The sequence below is a fragment of the Tenrec ecaudatus genome, chromosome 8 (genome assembly GCF_050624435.1).
Source record: "Tenrec ecaudatus isolate mTenEca1 chromosome 8, mTenEca1.hap1, whole genome shotgun sequence".
NCBI lineage: Eukaryota > Metazoa > Chordata > Mammalia > Afrosoricida > Tenrecidae > Tenrec > Tenrec ecaudatus.
This window is the reverse complement of record NC_134537.1, coordinates 16,908,851-16,925,819: the sequence shown is the minus strand read 5'-3', so window position 1 is coordinate 16,925,819 and position 16,969 is coordinate 16,908,851.

The following is a 16,969-nucleotide window of genomic DNA, read 5'->3' as shown; positions in this document are numbered from 1 at the left end:
AATGTTAATTAATTCAGACAGCCGCCTCTACGGTGTCTGTGCACTTTAGGGACTCATTCATTACTGATGCAAATGTGTTCCTAAAATAATGAGAATGTCATTATCCTACTTTATGCGTTTAGGTGGTCAGGAAGAGAACGAAAAACACCTTTCGATGGTGAGGTGATCCTTTCATATACGGTAGTAGCTTTAACTTTGGCATTTGTTCGTCTCCCGGTTATTCTCCAATAAGGTGCCCTGTGCAAGACCGTGAAGAAGATGAGAGCGGAACTCTCAGGAAAGTGTTAACCCCAACTCTTGATGTTTCACAGTGGCAAAACATGTCGATTGAAGCTTCTTTTATTGCAGTTGATACAGGCAAGAAGCACTGGATCGTACAGGAATGTGTGTTGGATAATGTGTAGAAATAAAAAAGACTAGCTTAAGATAGTAGGGGAAACTTCAAGACAGGTTTTATTATGAAGTTCACATTATGCTTGGATCATGCTTGGATACATATGGATTGTGATAAGAGTGATAAAAGCCCCTGATAAAATGATTTATTAAAATTTATTTTTAAAAATCTTAGACCTGAAACAAAAATAAAATATAAATCAGATCCTATTTTTGACAGCTAATAATAAAGGTAATCTGAGAGAGATGCAATTGATGTGGGTCTCATATATAGTCATAGACTTTGAAAAGACTGAAAATATGAGAATGTGTTCAAATGAGCACTGAATGAGCACTAGTCGATTACACTGGCTCTATCTGAATGTCTGTCCCACCGGGCTTTCGAATGTTTGCAACACATACTTGTCACATGGCAGATCTCCGCTGTGCCAATTTTCAGCTTCACGCCTCATGCGTTCATTTGTTTATTCACTAAGATTATTGTGTGCCGGAAAGAAAAAGAGAAACTAGCCCATCAGAGTTCATATTACTTCAAAAATTCTAATGGATGTGTTATTAAAAGGGGTATTTACTCTTTGCAGAATTTCTACTGGATTATAAAGTCTACATTTCAATTGGACATGCTCCTTGAGAAAGAAATTGAAGTTATGGGTGACCTTGTGTGAAGAACTTTGATTCTGTCCTATAATGATCTTACTGAATGTTGAAATGCTTCTCTCTTCTGTACAAGTTTCAATGTAATAATTTCTCCCAATTACTCTCTATTCAACATAATCTACTCTAATAAATGGAATCCAATGTACCAAACCAAGTTCATTATCTAGCTTCCAGAACTTGCCTCTTTGCTTTATCCCTTGTCCCCATCACCCGCACTTGAATTGATCCATTAAGTGTTTGGTCTCCATGATTCTGGACTTGACAAAAACAAATGATTCTTCACATGACAGCTAGATTAGATTTTCCAAAATATCTTTTCATCATGAGTCATGGCTCAGTAATGTCCTTCATGTCAAATCCAAGTGCCTTTGTGTTTGGGGCCCTTTATAGTGTGTCCTATTTAGTTTTTCTAGTATCACCGCCTATCATTCATTCATAGACTCTATGCGTCATCGAAGAAACTCGCTCACGTTTCATAAGCACTGTTTACTCTTTTATTCCTGTGTCTTTACATATATATGTGCTTCTTATTCCCCAGGAATTCTTCTCTACCTCTGCTAGATTGTATATTTCAATAATCAGTTCGCAGGTTGAAATATTTGACCTCACTGTATTTATAGATTCTTCCAATATATTGCCACTATGTCATATTGTGTATTATATGTCTCTCCTCATTAGGGAATACATTTCAAAAATATAAAATACCCACCTCATCAATTTATAGTGTCCTCCAGAACTTCTATAAGTTGGATGATTATAACCAAAAATTAAGTGCATATCATAGACATTTACATGCATTTCAAGCTACTCCTTTAAACAACTCTGTTAATTCTTATTGTTGCTAATGTGTAAATAGCCCAAGATAGTATTTGATGTATCCCTCAATACATTGCTAATAATTGAATCAACTCAGAAGTTAAAATAGAACTTCTGATAATAGAAGTTCTTTGAAACATAATTTTTTTTCTCCCTTATGAATCAACAGCATTCAGAAGGATATGTTTTAAGAGCCTCTGTTTTAAGCAGGGACATTATTTATTTTTGTTTGACCTGAGCCATGTTTTCACAGTAGTGCACCCTTTAGTTTGATAGGAACAAAGACCTGCCTTTGCATTACACCTATGAGGAATAACTGCTCATTTATGAATTAGAGAATGAGTTGGTATAAGTCTGGCTTTAGCTGAGTTCAGAGCTAATCAGAGAAATGAGGCTTCTTACATGCTATAATTTGGATGGAACTTGAAGACATGATTGTGAGTGACATAAATCAATAACAAAGGACAGATTGCTCTCACTTATAGAAAAGAACTCGACACGGCAGAAGGACGGAGCGCAAAGAATATTATTAGCTACAAGTGGAGCCACACTGAGGAAAAATCACTCGCAGAGGCTGTTCATTAAGATGCCCACCTAGTACAAGGTAAACTGCACCAGCTGTTTAGTAGACATGCGTACAGCAAACACAACAAACAACAGTTGCTGAGACCGCTTGTGTGCGATCAAAAGCCAAGTGGGATTTTGTTCTTTGCGAGCCGGAAGTTTAGAGCCACGTTTTGAATGAGACATTCCAGTTAATTAGCAGAATAATGGGTGTAGTGTTTTTATCCTACTCCCCTTGCCTGTCGGGGAGCCCTGGTGGCACAGAGGTTACACTTTGGGCTGCCAATTGCAAGGTCAGCAGTTTGAAACCACCAGGCTCTCTCTGGAGGAAATGAGGCATTCAACGCCCGTAAGCCCATGGAGGCATTTCTGCCCTGTCATACCAGGTCTCAGAGAGTCAGTGTTGACTCAGTGAGAGAGCTGCCGGAGGTTTTAAAAACCTGAAACCAGCCACTCAGGACTCAGCAGTTCATCTCCACCCACCTGGAGCAACCGAGGAAATAGGAACGTCAAGAACGTGAGGAGGATACGGATGCCCGGTTGCCTCCCCAGACAACTGCCTCCTTCGCCTTCAAACCAGTCGAACTGGATGGTGCCCAGCGACCATTGCTGGACATTGTGAGAGCAGATTCGGTAGAAGGCTCCTCATCATAAAGGGAAGCGAAAAGCAGAACAGAAGCTGGTCTTCCTGGAGCAGGAGCAGCTGGATCCAACAGGGAAGGTAGGGCTCTAAGGGACCCTTTAATCCCAAAACATCACCTGAGGTCTTCTTCAGACCGAAGAGTAGTTTGGGTTAACTAATAATGAATACCTGTGTTATTTTAAGATTGAGGTGAAGTCATATTGATAATAGTAACTCAAAAACTGAAATAGGAAACCTAAGGGGCAATGATTTCATGTTAATGAGAAATGGACAACACAGAGCAGGAGGCTGAGAATAACAGCACAACTTGAAGGACAAAAGCAGCGCCACTGAGTTGTCCATGTAGAAACTGTTGAATTGGTGTATGTTTTCTTCTGCATATTTCTCGATAAGGAACAAACGAAAAAAATATCACTGAAAAGAAAAAAAAAAACTTTTTGAGGCCGTCATGTTTTAATCAATATTTATGATCTCATGTTGAATAAAGTTCAGAAATTTTTGCCAAATGTTTCGAGTGTTTAGAAAAAAGCAAATACTATAAAAGTTAAAAATGACATTAATTCTCTAGTTAGTCCCCTCATCTTGGCATTGTTTGCTCATTGATCCCTCCGCCCCCTCCTCCTCCCCCTGACACCCTACAGAAACTTTGGTCCTGTTGCTTCCTTGGGCTTTCTTCCCGTGCTTATCTTATATAGATAGGCAGGTTAACAATAACGTAGACAATACGAAAAGAAACCAAAACATTGAATAAAAAGAGAAAAAATAAGATATATATGTAATAATAATAATAGCAAAAAACCCCAAAAGTATAGATAATTCCAGGTCTGGCCTCTGACCTTTATGATTATCTCCCCACTAGTCCTGGGGTTTTGGGAACTGCCTCTCCTACCCTGAAGTCTACTTCGGGGGCTCCTTGGGAGCTTTGTGACTTGGCTTTGCCCCTGTTGCTGCTCTGTTATGTTCACTCTTGGTTCACCCAGCTGTGGAGTGTGCATATTGGGCTCACTACCCCACAACCCCCGTGTGTCCCAGTAGTGTCCTCTGCATGGTATACTCCACTGAGGGTCAACGTGTCTCCAACTGCAGCCAGCAGTACAGTCCTCTCTGTGCCTCAGCAGCTCGGGGCAGGGACATGGTGCTTAGGGCTGGTGTGCCAATGTGAGGTCTAGACCCTTGCTCTCCTTTTCCTTGTTTGTTTGCTTCCATGTGGGCGTGGCAGGCCAGCCCCTCTCCCCAACCTGTAGGGTTAGAGTTGTCCTCTGTAGCACAGACTCTAGGAGGGGTCAGTTTGGCCCTGACTGTGGCCAGCCCTGAAGCCCACTCTGTTGATGCAATGCTCCATGTGGTTACATTTCCCTCAAGGTTTGGTGCACCATGGTGGGATCTGCATGTATGCTCTAAGTTCTGTGGAGACATAAGTAATACTATTAAAATTATTTTAATCAGATTTAGTGAATACGATGAACATATATTTGCATCTCCTCCTAAAATGAGAGTTCTTTTGCTAGTAAAGTGACTTTCAAAAAGATTTCCACTAAAGAAAAATGACAAAAAGATAGTGAGATTTAAACAAAGCTACTTCAATTTCACTTGCTGCTCCTGAACTTTTCTGTGATTTAAAAGCTTATTGATCTGGCAGTCATCTGCCACAGATTCCAGTAGCTTCAGAATTCAGACTTTGCTACTGAACTTGCTCACTGGTAAATGTCTCAAATACAGCTCTCCTAGTACAATTCCTTTGATGTGCCATTATTGTTCCTCTAGCTTGGATGTAATATAGTAGGAATCTGCTGACTTGAAATATGAAGGAAATGCAAACACATGGAGCCATGCAGTGTTGAATAGAGGAAATGTCTATGTGAGTATTGAATTAATCTTCTTTTGGGTCAATACGTTTTTATTTCTTTGACAGTTTGAACGAGCTCATTCAATTGGTAGAATTAATAGTTTAGTAATTGGAGGAACCCGTAGCAAAACAAGTATGGTTATGGTTATCTGTTTTTAATTCACTTAAAATAAGGATTTTACATCAGTTCCATTATTTCCCTGACACATTGGGAATGAATAAATTGGTCAAACTAATTAAGTTAGTCAATATTACAGTGGACATTTTGGTTCCTTGAAGATCTAAAACAGGGGTGGGAAACTTCTTTTCTGTCAAGGGCCATTCGGGTGTTTATAATATTATTTGTGGGCCATACAAAATTATCAACTTAGTAGGCTATATGGTTACTCACTTGGGCTACTGAACTACAAGGTCCAGCCTCAGGGAGAAATAGAGGCTTCCTACTCATATAGTTACAGCACTGGTAACTCACAGGGGCAGTCCTATCCAGTCCTATAGGGCCACTATCAGTTGGTGAGTTGTTTGTTTTAATAGGCCTGAAATTCAGACATTCCCCAACCATGGTCTATGTTAAATTCTGTAAACAAGGAAAACTAGGCTTAGTTACCTGTCATGACCTTAGGTTAGTCTCTTCTTACTTCACTATCTACTTGGGAGGAAAGCAGAGCAGGAATCTAAAAAAAAAAAACAAAAACAGGAAAAATACATAAAAGGGCAATATTGAAACACATCAGGGTAGGCTAATACAGAATTTTTAACTCATCCCTTAATAGCTTCAAATAGCCTTCTATCACATCGTTCACATGTCCTTGAACTTGGCAAATCTGTACTCTTCCTGTTTGGGATAGCAGTAAAGGAAGAGGGTTATACTGAGCAATGTCTAGTAATAAGAATTAGCTACTAGCATTGACCTCTATTGGCATAACTTTCATTTGCTTCTAACTAAATTGTAATCTTTTGTTCTTCATTTACATATTTGAAATTCATGAGCTCTGCAACATCTTCCCATCAGGACAAGTGCCTCCCCCCAACCCCTGCTGTTGAAATCACTTGCATAATTTATAGCTTTCAAAATTGGAACTGCATCATTGCCTCCTTTGCAATTACCTTGTAGTCAAGCCTTTCACCTGATGAAAGGGCTTTAATTTCTCTTGATTCTTAAACATTTCTAAACACGTAATGGGCTTATTGGAATGCCTCATATCACTATGATATTTTATTCTTATTTATATAATAGTTTGGAAATATAACTGTCTCATTGCCATCGAGTCGATTCTGACTCACAGTGACCCGACAGGACAAGGTAAGTTCAACAGTCCCATGGTTCCTGTTGGGCTTTTCTAACTTGTTATTGCGTGTTGGTTGAAGGTTTGCTAAGCAGATCACCTTTCCATTCAATGACTCACAGACATCCCAATGTAACCATGGAACCCCCTCCATGTGTTTCCCGTCTCTACCCCTTCTTTCCTAATCCTTCTGAATTTTTTCCTTGGGTCAATGCTCCTCCTTTGATCCCAAATGGTCAGCTATTCTAAGTGGTGTGATCTCCACACTATTACTAGTCCCCTTATAGACCTGTCTATTGATTGTCAGAAAACTGAACCACAGGAGTGAATTCAGTTCCAGACCATAGGGTGACCAAGTTAACAGTCTCAGCAATGTCACCATTCTCAAGGCCAAAAGCTCCATGGAGTAAATGGATTGGAAGTACATAGTGATCCCGTGGGAGAGAGCAGAACTGTCCATGTGGGTGTCCGAAATGGTAACACTTTATGGCAGTAGAAAACCTCATTTTTCTCCCCCAGAGTAGATAGAAGTTTGAACCTTGGTGCTAGCAAGCCAGTGCATAATCCACTTGTTAAAAAACAAAACATTGTCATTGTGAGCATAGTTATTCCCCAGGAGTAGAGACTATAAATTTGGGATTGAAAATTGAGATAAGTAGGATCATGCTCCAACGCTACAGCTCATCTGAGATGTTGACAAATGTAGATGCTCTAGTGAAGAATAAGAGGGGTATATTTGAATGTATCTGGCAATTATGCCTCTTATGTTAGCCCAGGTTGACTTCAGAAACAAATTCAGAGGCCTTCATATATGTATAAGAAAGAGCTGTAAACCAAGAAATAATTATATATCAAGAAAACATCCCAGCTCAGTCCAACTCAAGTAAAAAAAATCTGTTACTAGTTCATCAGTGCCTTTTCAGACACATGCAGTGATGCAGTAGACAGGATGAGCACAGGCCAGGGGCTGCAAAGTTGTGATATCCAATGGCGGCAGTTCTGGCAGCATTCATGATCAACTAGCTTAAAAGTGAAGGCAGAGAGAGGGACAGTTTTTGTCTATTACCCTGTTCTGGATCAGCTTTTACCTTGTGTAGAGAATTTCCAAAGAAAAAAGAAAAAAAGACTTATAAACTTTTAATATGAAGAATCTTTGAAAATATAGCAGCAGGAAAGTTTTAAGTTATCCATGCATATACATGCTGCTTCACCCCATGCAACACTGGGAGGATACCTATGTTTCCTGTCTCCAGTCCTCCTTTCCTACCCTTTTCGAATGTGTCCTGGGGTAAAGTATCCACTCTACATGGAATGCTGTGCTGGTTCACGTGGGCAGGTGCAAATCCAGTTGATAAATGTTGTCTCAGGAGAGAGATTATGAGGATGATGTAGATTGAAACCTACCTCTCCCTGTGTAGACAGGAATGGAGCCGTCCCTCCCCTTCATCCATTGAAGCATGAATGTTAAGCAGAGGATCTCAAATGGTCAGAGAAACAATGAAAAGAGCCAGGTTCATCCTAGAACCATCATAATCTTGAACATTCCTGAAAGGGGTGGAAGGATTTAATTATAGTGGTTGTGTGGACTAATGGAAATCTGGTGTCACAGTGGTTAAAGCACTTGGAAACAAACTGAAAAATCTGGTTCCAACCCAGCAGCTGATCCATGTGAGAAAGTCATGATAGTCCGCTCCTATATGACTTCACAGTCTTAGAACCCTCTGGGGAAGTTCTACTTGGTACTGTCGGGTTACTATAAGCTAAATTCAACATAATAGCAAACAAGTTTACTTTTGGTGTTCATGGTGCTTACAGAAGGTTGAAACCAGAAGGAAAACCTGTTGTGATGGTATGCCCCATAGATAAGCAGAGACATGTACCTGCAGCTAGTAAGGAATACTGACTGAACAAGGATCTCGATGCATTTCTATAACTAATATGTAGAAATTAACTGCTCAGATCAGGATCTCCTCCTAAGGTGTTCAACACTGTACAACTCCCAATCACCTAATCTTTAAAAATAAATGAATCTGCCTTTGTAAAAGAAAATATTGAATAAAAATAAACTTAATGTTAACATCTGTAGCTTATGTAAAAATTGAGTCTATGGAAGAATAAATTAAACTCATCAGCATTTTAACCAAATCATGTGATTTTTTATTGTCACTTTTGAAAAAAAATCTGGGGAAAAAGTTTGCAATCGGCAGACTCAAAACAAGCCAAGTTGCCAAATGAAAATAATAATAGAGATTTTGGATCCTAAATCAGTTTAAAAGCAAACTCTTATTCTGTTCCAATAAATTTTAAAAATGTTAGCAAGTGACTTCAATTCAGGACTTCAGCTTTCTCACTTTCAAATACAGGTTAGCATTAAAGTTCCTTTAAGAGATTACTTAAGATCCTCACTTTATAATTATATGTAGAATGAACTACTACTTTCTTTAATATATGAGCATTTTGTAACTCACAACCTCTATTTTATATCCTGAATGAAGTTTAAGTTTCCTCAAATCCTTCAGTCAGTTAGGATTTCGAATTCCCCCATAGACCACTTCTCTGTCGATTGGTCAGACCGTGACGGCTTGAGTGTAGCTGTGATGCTGGACCTAATGTCTCTGATATTTCAAAAACCACAGGGTCACCTAGAGGGAGTAGGTTTCAGTGGAGCTTCCAGATTAAGAACACATTAACTAAGAAGGAATTAAGGAATTAGCCACTGAAAACTTCATACGCAGCATCAGTGTATTGGGAAGCACTAACGGCCAGGTGAACAGACGCAGATTTTTGTCAGAGACAGTGCCAGCAGATGAGCCTCTCAGGAAAGAAGGTACTCCAAACACGACTGAGGCCGTGAATAATGTGAATGGAGTAAAGCATGTGAGAATGAGAAGAAACAACTGCAAACTGTGCTAATAATCAAACAGTGGCATGGAAAAATTATAAATCTGAGTAAATTGAAAGTCAAAAGTGAAATTGAAGACTTAAAAAATACCCAAGGTGCTAAGGAGCAAAAGTGGACGGGTATGGGCCACTTTGAATCAGAAAAACATATGGTTTACCAGGTACAGTGGCAATGGCATGATCAGTGGGTAATGGCATTGAATTCATCATCAAAAAAGACAATTTAAGATCTATCTTGAAGTACAGTGTTGTTTGTGGTAGGATAATATCTATCTGCCTTCCAGGCAATCCAAACAATACAACTATTATTCAAATTTATGCATCAATCATGAATGCAAGTATAAAGAAATTAAAGACTCCTACCACCAACTTCTGTCTGAATTAATCAAACATACAATCAAGATGCACTTATAATTAAGTATGGTAAATATTCTAATGGTAATTAGAATACAAAAGTTGGAAAAAGGGGAAGGAAGAGAAGTTAGAAAATATGGTCTTTGTGATAGAAACAACACTTGTTCGTAGCAAATACATTTTCAACAACACAAAAAGCAACTGTAAGCGTGGAATGTCTAGATGGAATGCGCAGAAATAAATTTACTATATCTGTGAGAAGAGACTATGGAGAAACTCAATATCAGCAGCTCAGACCAGGCTAGGAGCTGACTATGGAACACTTCACCAAATGCTCATATGTAAGTTCAGGTTTAAGTAAAAGAAAATTAAAACGAGTCCATGAGGGCCAAAATACAACCTTGCGTATGTCCCACTTAAATTTTGAGAACTTCTCAAAACAGATTTGATGTGCTGGGTGATGCCATCATAAACATCATGCATGAAGACAACAAAAGATCATTAAAAAGAGAGAAAAGATCAAGGTGGAAGCCAGGAAAGAGTGTGGAATCTGCCCTTAATTGTAGAGTAGCTCCGGCAAATGCAAAGACTTAGAATTAGAAGACCAAAAAGGATGAATGAGCTCAGTGTATCTTCAACTGAAAGAACTCAAGAAAAAAATTCAAGCTTCAAGTTACAATAATGAGAAGTTCTATAGACAATATTGAATGACATAGAAATTTTCCCAGAAATATGAAAGAATACAGAGTCACTATGCCAAAAACAACTAGTGGACACTGGAATATTTAAGGAGGCAGCATATGAGCATGAATCAGTGGGTCGCAAGGAGGAAGTTCAAACTGCACTCAAAAAATTAGCCAAAAACAAGACACCAAGAAGTGATGAAATGCCAATTGAACTGCTCCAATATTTTGATGAAACACTCACTTGTCTATGTCAGGAGATTTGGAAGACAGCTATTTGGTCAAGTTACTGGAAGAGAGCCATATTTGTACCTATTACAAAGAAAAGTGACGTAACAGAATGTTCAGATTATAGAACAATATCACTAAATCACATATAAGTAAGTGCTGTTTAAGACCATCCAACTATTGTTGCAGTAGTATATTGATAAGGAGCTGCCAGATACATACCAGAAGAGGACATGGTACACACATATAATTGGTGCTATCAGATGGATCTCGCCTGAAAGCAGAGAATGCCTGAAAGGTGTTTACTTGTGTAAATTATTGAGGATGTCAAGGCATTTAGCAGTGTGGACCATAAAAAACAATGGGTAGTCTTGGGAAGAATGGGAATTTCAAACTATTTCATTGGGCTCATGCAGAACTTGTAAATGAGTTGAGATGCAGGTAGCGTAATGGTTTTGTGTTGGGATGTCAGCAGTTCAAAACCATGAGTCCCTTCTTGGGAAAAAGACGGGCTTTCTACTCCCATACACAGAGTTTCAAAAACTCACAGGGGACATTCTACCCTGTCTTACAGTGGTGCTATGAATCGTCATAGACTTGATAGCTGAATTTGGAGTTTTGTGTGAGCAGAACAAGGGCGTATGGTTTCAAATGAAGAAAGATGTGCTTCAAAGTTGTATCCTGTCACTATCCTCCTTCCATATGCACAGTAAGAAAATCATCAGAGAAGTTGAATTATATCCAGAAGAGTTCTGAATAAGAATTAGGGAAGGATTATTAAGGGCTCGCAATATGCAGATGACCCAAACGTACTTCCTGAACGTGAGGAGGACTTGAAGCACTTGCTGGTGAAGATTCAGAATGGTAGCCTTCAGTATAGAATACAGTTCTATGAAGAACACAGCAACAAATCCTCACAACTGGACCAATAGGCAACATTATGATAAACGGGGGAAAGATTAATGTCAAGAATTTAGCCTTGCTTGCATCCACAATCAATATTCATGTAAGTAGGCATGAAGATATCACAGGACTCCTTGGCACTGTTGAAATATGCTGCACAAGACATCTTTAAACTGCTGCAGAGCAAGGATGTTACACAGAGGGCTAAGGTGCTTCCAACTTCAAACCAGAACCAAACTCTATGCCAGGGACTGGAGTCTGAACTGCTCCTGTGAGAGATTCCAAAATCATAACTCTTTACAGGAGTAGAAAAGACATATTTTTCTTTCTAAGGATCACTGGTGGTTTCAAACTGCTGACCTTTGAAACTCCTGGCATTTTCAATTACCTCATATGCATGTGAAAGCTGGATATTGAATAAGGAAGACCAAAGAAGAATCAATTCGTTTGAATTATGGTGCTGGTGAAGAATACTGAGAGTTCCATGCACTACCAAAAGAACAAACAAATCTGTCTTGGAAGTCGTTTAACCAGAAAACTGCTTAGAGACAAGGATGACGAGACTTCGGCCATGTTGCCAAGAGAGAGAAGAACTTAAAGTAGGATGTCAAGTTCATAAATGAGGGGGGCAGTGAAAAAGAGGAAGATCCTGGACAGGAGACTGCACCATGGCGGGCAGCATGGGTTCAAAGTGAAGAACTGTTTTGAAGGATAGGACAGGGCCAATCACTGTCTGCTCTGCTGAGCATTGGGTCCCTATGAGTCGGAATGAACTTCATGGCACTTAATAACAACAATATAAATAATATGACTTGTGTGGTAAGTTTATTGTGCCAGCCTGGCTGATAAACACATGTGGAATTAATTAAAGGGTGGAGAGATAAATGGCTCCATGAGCCTCACTTTTCTTGTCTCTTGCTGTTTGATCATCGGACCAGTGTGGGGCTGCCTTAGCTTGTTCTCTGCCTCAGTTTGAAAGCTACACTACTATGGGACACCCAACCCATGGACTGTGTGGCTGTAGTCTGAGGTTCCTTCAAGACCTGCTTTGTTAAACCACTGGAGTCTACATCATTTGAGCTGGGGACTGTTGGACCCTATCATCTGGTTGACTTGATGACCTGCCTTGCTGTTTGTTGCCTGTGGCTAGATAGCCTGAATTGCTCTACAGAGGACTACCCGGCAGCCCTCATGACTTGAAAGGCCGCCAGTGTCTCACAACTGTCTCATGGAAGTGAATTGCACTGAGCCATTTGTAGTGTTCTATAGATTAATTAACTTTATTTCTTATGGAATATATATATATATGTGTGTGTATATGTATATATGAGAGAGAGAGAGAGAGAGAGAGAGAGAGAGAGAGAGAGAATAAGTGTCCTGGTTTTGTTTCTCTAGAGAACCCTGTCTAACATAACTTTCTAAAATCAAGAGGAAAAAAGGGATTGCTTTAATCTCCCTACTATGAACTACTAAGCAACAGAATCAATAGTTAATATAGTTCTTCCAACATAATGCTGTTTTATATTTGTATTTGAAAGGTACAGAAGTGTGGTTGAAATATTATAGACAATGTCTGGATTATGAACAAGAGTTGTTCCTAAATCTCAGTTTAACATGAATTGTATTCAAATAAGAATAGTGAGGACTGATTTTTATCTAGAGTTAATTAAATAACTGTTTGTCTTAGTATGGAAGATATACTGTCCTTTTATATTCATAAAAAAACATTAAAGAAAGACTTCCAGATACCCTGAAGCATTTTTGACTTAATAAAGTGGCAATGATAATCATGTTTTGATATGTTTTGCAAAGTAGCACCAATTTGCTGTTATGAACCACTCTTATGTACCTCAATTTTTAAAACAATTGGCTTTACAAGAGCAAGTAAGTAAAGCATGTATGTATGTCAGATGTTCATAATTCAAGAACTGCTTGCAACTATGCAAGAAAATAAGTAAAAAATGATTAATCATTGTTTTGAATTTTTATTATTCTATTCATATTAATATACCCTAATGGTGCTTATTTTTCTCTTCATTGTCCAGCTTACTGAAAGATGGATATTTTTAAATTTCTGCCTGCTATATGATGTCTTTCATATTTGAAATATAGGAATGACTGTAATTTTTTAGCAATCAAAACTCCTGCTGCTTCCCCTTAGAGAACACTATTGACGTTCAAACTGCTCAGGCATGTTCTATGTCTAAGAAGTCTGAATGAAGTTCTGAACACGTCATTTAAAAAATGAAGGCTTTCATAAAGTATTTCACAAATTGAGGGATGCGTATATTGACTTAATGGATTTCTGCCTTACACTCTTTCAATCTCTGTAGACTGAATGTAGAAATCATTCAAATTGTCCCTTTGTTGAGCTGGGCTCTGCTCAAAATGTTTTTGTTTAACTTCAAAAGATTCAATTGGAAAATATTTTAGAAAAGGGTAGAGTTAAAACTTTTCCATCAAAATATAAACATGTTTTCACAGTTGAAATGTGTACTCAAAGTTCTGGATTCTGTGATTATTGCTGGAAGTAGGAAGACACATTTCAATATCAAATAATCAGAGATGCTGGGTGTGTTAGGCAAGGGTCTCTAGAGAAACAAAACTGGGACACATGAATACACACACACACACACAGTAAGGAGGGATATAGCTGCTAATTAGTACAAAGGTCTCAATATAACTCACTTTTGTGGAACAGTTAATAAACGGAAGCTCTTTTAACTCAGGCTGCCAGTCCAAGGTCAGGAAAGCAGACAGGTGGAGTCAGCCTGCAGGCAGCAGGTGGGACAGCAACAGTCAGTAAAGAGGGAGAATAGCAAGCAGGCCCTGATGGGGTCTTGAATTCCAGTGAGGTACCACATCAGCACAATCCACCAGCAGCATGGCGAAGCAGGTCTTGAAGGAATGACACAATCCATGGATTGGCTCTGCCCATCAGTAGTACAGCACACAGTTAAGGCAAAGAACTAGCTCAAGCAGCAGCATGCTAAACCAATCACCAGGGAGAAAGAGAGAAGGGGGGCATCCTTGGAGAGCCAAATATCTCATTGCCTTCCAATCAAGCTGTGGCCTGAATTTACTCTGTCCACGTGTTCCTACAGAAGCCTAGTTGGCACAATAAGCCTAACTATCACAGTCCACTGCGTGCCAACTTGGCACCTGTACACAATTCTTTAGCCATCTATAATTTCTAGACACTAATTAAATCAGACTTAATCCTAACATCATGCAGCAATCATATATATATATATATATATATATATATATATATATATATATATATATATTCAATCATTAATCTATTTGTATCTGGTATACTATACATGAACAAAGGAAAGCTATCCAATAAGCACATATAAAGAAGAAAATACTGAAAATTACAAACCTCACTTTTGTTTTTCCTTTGCCCTTGGCCGGAACCTCAGTTAGCCATGGCTCGTTGCCTGGTAGAGTGGCCAGACCTTCATCCTGAGGGGTCTGGGTCATTAGCAGTCCTTTCCGGAATGGGTTGCTGTAGTTTGCCATTGACTTTAGTCACAGAGCGTGGTAGTACTGAGACAACCTAGGGAATTTCCTGGATTCTAGACATTTTCTTTTTCACCTCTGTTACGTAGCACCAGTCCAGTTTCCCCTTGGAAATCAGGATCAATCACACCACTCAGTACAGTGCCAACCTTCTTTACCTGTTGATTCAAAGGCACGAGAAGCCAAAAATGACCAGGGGGCATTCTTAGCTGCTAGTTCAGTGGGATGAGTGATGTAGTTCAAGATGCGTGTGTTTCTTCCTTTGGAACTTAGTCCTCTAGGCCTGAACAGCACAGGGTGGCTGGGACACTGGATTATGTGAAGAAGAATGTGGTATCAGGACTGGATGAACAGGAGATGATACGACTTGGCTTGCTGAAAGTGAGGGAAGTTTGCAGCACTTGCTGACGAAAATCAAGGATTGAAGCCTTTGGTATGAATTTCACCTCAATGTAAAGAAAACAAAACTCATAACTGGATCAGTCATTGTAAACAGAGAAAAAGATTGAAATGGTCAAGGCTTTCATCTTGCGTGTGTCCACAATCAATACTCGTGGAAATAATAGTCAAGAAATCAAATGGTGGGTTGCATTGGAAAATATTCTGGACAAGACCTCTTTAAAGTGTTGAAAACAAACGATGTTACTTTGAGAACTAAGGGGCACCGAGCCCAAGCCGTGGTATTTTTAGTTACCTCCTATGCACGTGAAATCTGGACATGGAAGAAGATTGAAAGATTGAACATTGGAAGACTGAAAAAGAATTGATGCACTTGAATTACAATGCTGGTGAAGAATATTGAAAGTACCAAGCACTGCCAAAAGAGGAAGCACTTCTGTCTGGGAAGACAGAATGCTCCTTAAAATCAGGGATGTTTACACTTGGTCTCATGTGTTTAGGGTATGTTATTAGGAGTGACCGTAGCCAGGTAAAGGGCATCATTCTGGGTAAAGTGGAGGGTCGGTGAAAAGGAGAAAAGAGGGAAACTGTCAACAATATGAACTGACAGTTGCTGCAACAATGGCTCAAGTATAAGCACAATTCTGAGGATGGCGCAGGACTAAGCAGTGGCTTTTTCTGTTGTACATAGAGTTATTATGAGTCACAACTGACTGGACAGCACCTCACAATATTCCTCCTTATTTAAAAGTGGATAATGACTGGGAGCTTAACCATATAAAATATTTATTTTACGGTACTGGATACTAAATGCAAAATATTAGTATATTTCCTATCAATGCACCATAGTTATACATTTGAGAAAATGGTAATCATAGTAATTTGAGAAATATTTTAGAAATAATTCCATGCAGAAAGGAAGAGAAATACAATCAATAGTCAGGTGTTGTTCTGACCTGAAGTAATAGGAGAATATCTGAAAAAACATCAAGTATAAAGAAACAACTGATCTCTATTCATCTGAAGGAAAGAGGAAAAAAAAAAGAATGGGAGGGGAGTGAGAAGTAAGATGAAGATACGGATCTTTTCTTCCAAGAACATTAGCCTCCTCTCCACAGACCTTAACCGGGTACTGCCTGGCTGCCCTCACGGAACATTTTGATCAAACATTCTATAGCAGAATCCTGATCTAGTTGAAGAAAGCAAAACAGAATTTTAAGTTCTCCCCCAAGAATACACTCATTCTAGAGTCCTGGATGCTGAATGGACCCCTGAAACTATTTTCCTGGGATAATTTTTAAAGTTTTCTTAAAAGCAAGCAAATGTTGGAATTAACTAAGAATGTCTGCCTTGAGCATTATGGCTTTTCAGAAACTACCTACACGGACTCAAACTGACAACAGCAAATCAAAAGATGACACAAGGCCCTCTGGGGTTAGGAGGGAGTGGTTACTGAGAAGGGGAACTCAGAAAAAGTGGGCGAGGACAATTGCAAAGTAGAAGACTTGTCATTGCCAATTAGAACAGGATGTTTCTTGAGGACCCACTTCATTAGAAGGTTTGATTCATGTTAGCACCTTTAGTTTCCTTGTGGGTATGGTTTACAAATTATCCCTGATTTTTTTCATATCTATGTTTAAACAAGCATCGGCTTCTTGTTTAAGTCTTTTCTCAGAGGCAAATCGCCGGCTCAATTGAGAAAAGCAGGAAGTGACTGGATTTGTAGCACTGGCTGAGGCTAGACCTGGCCCACGTAACAAATGCAGAC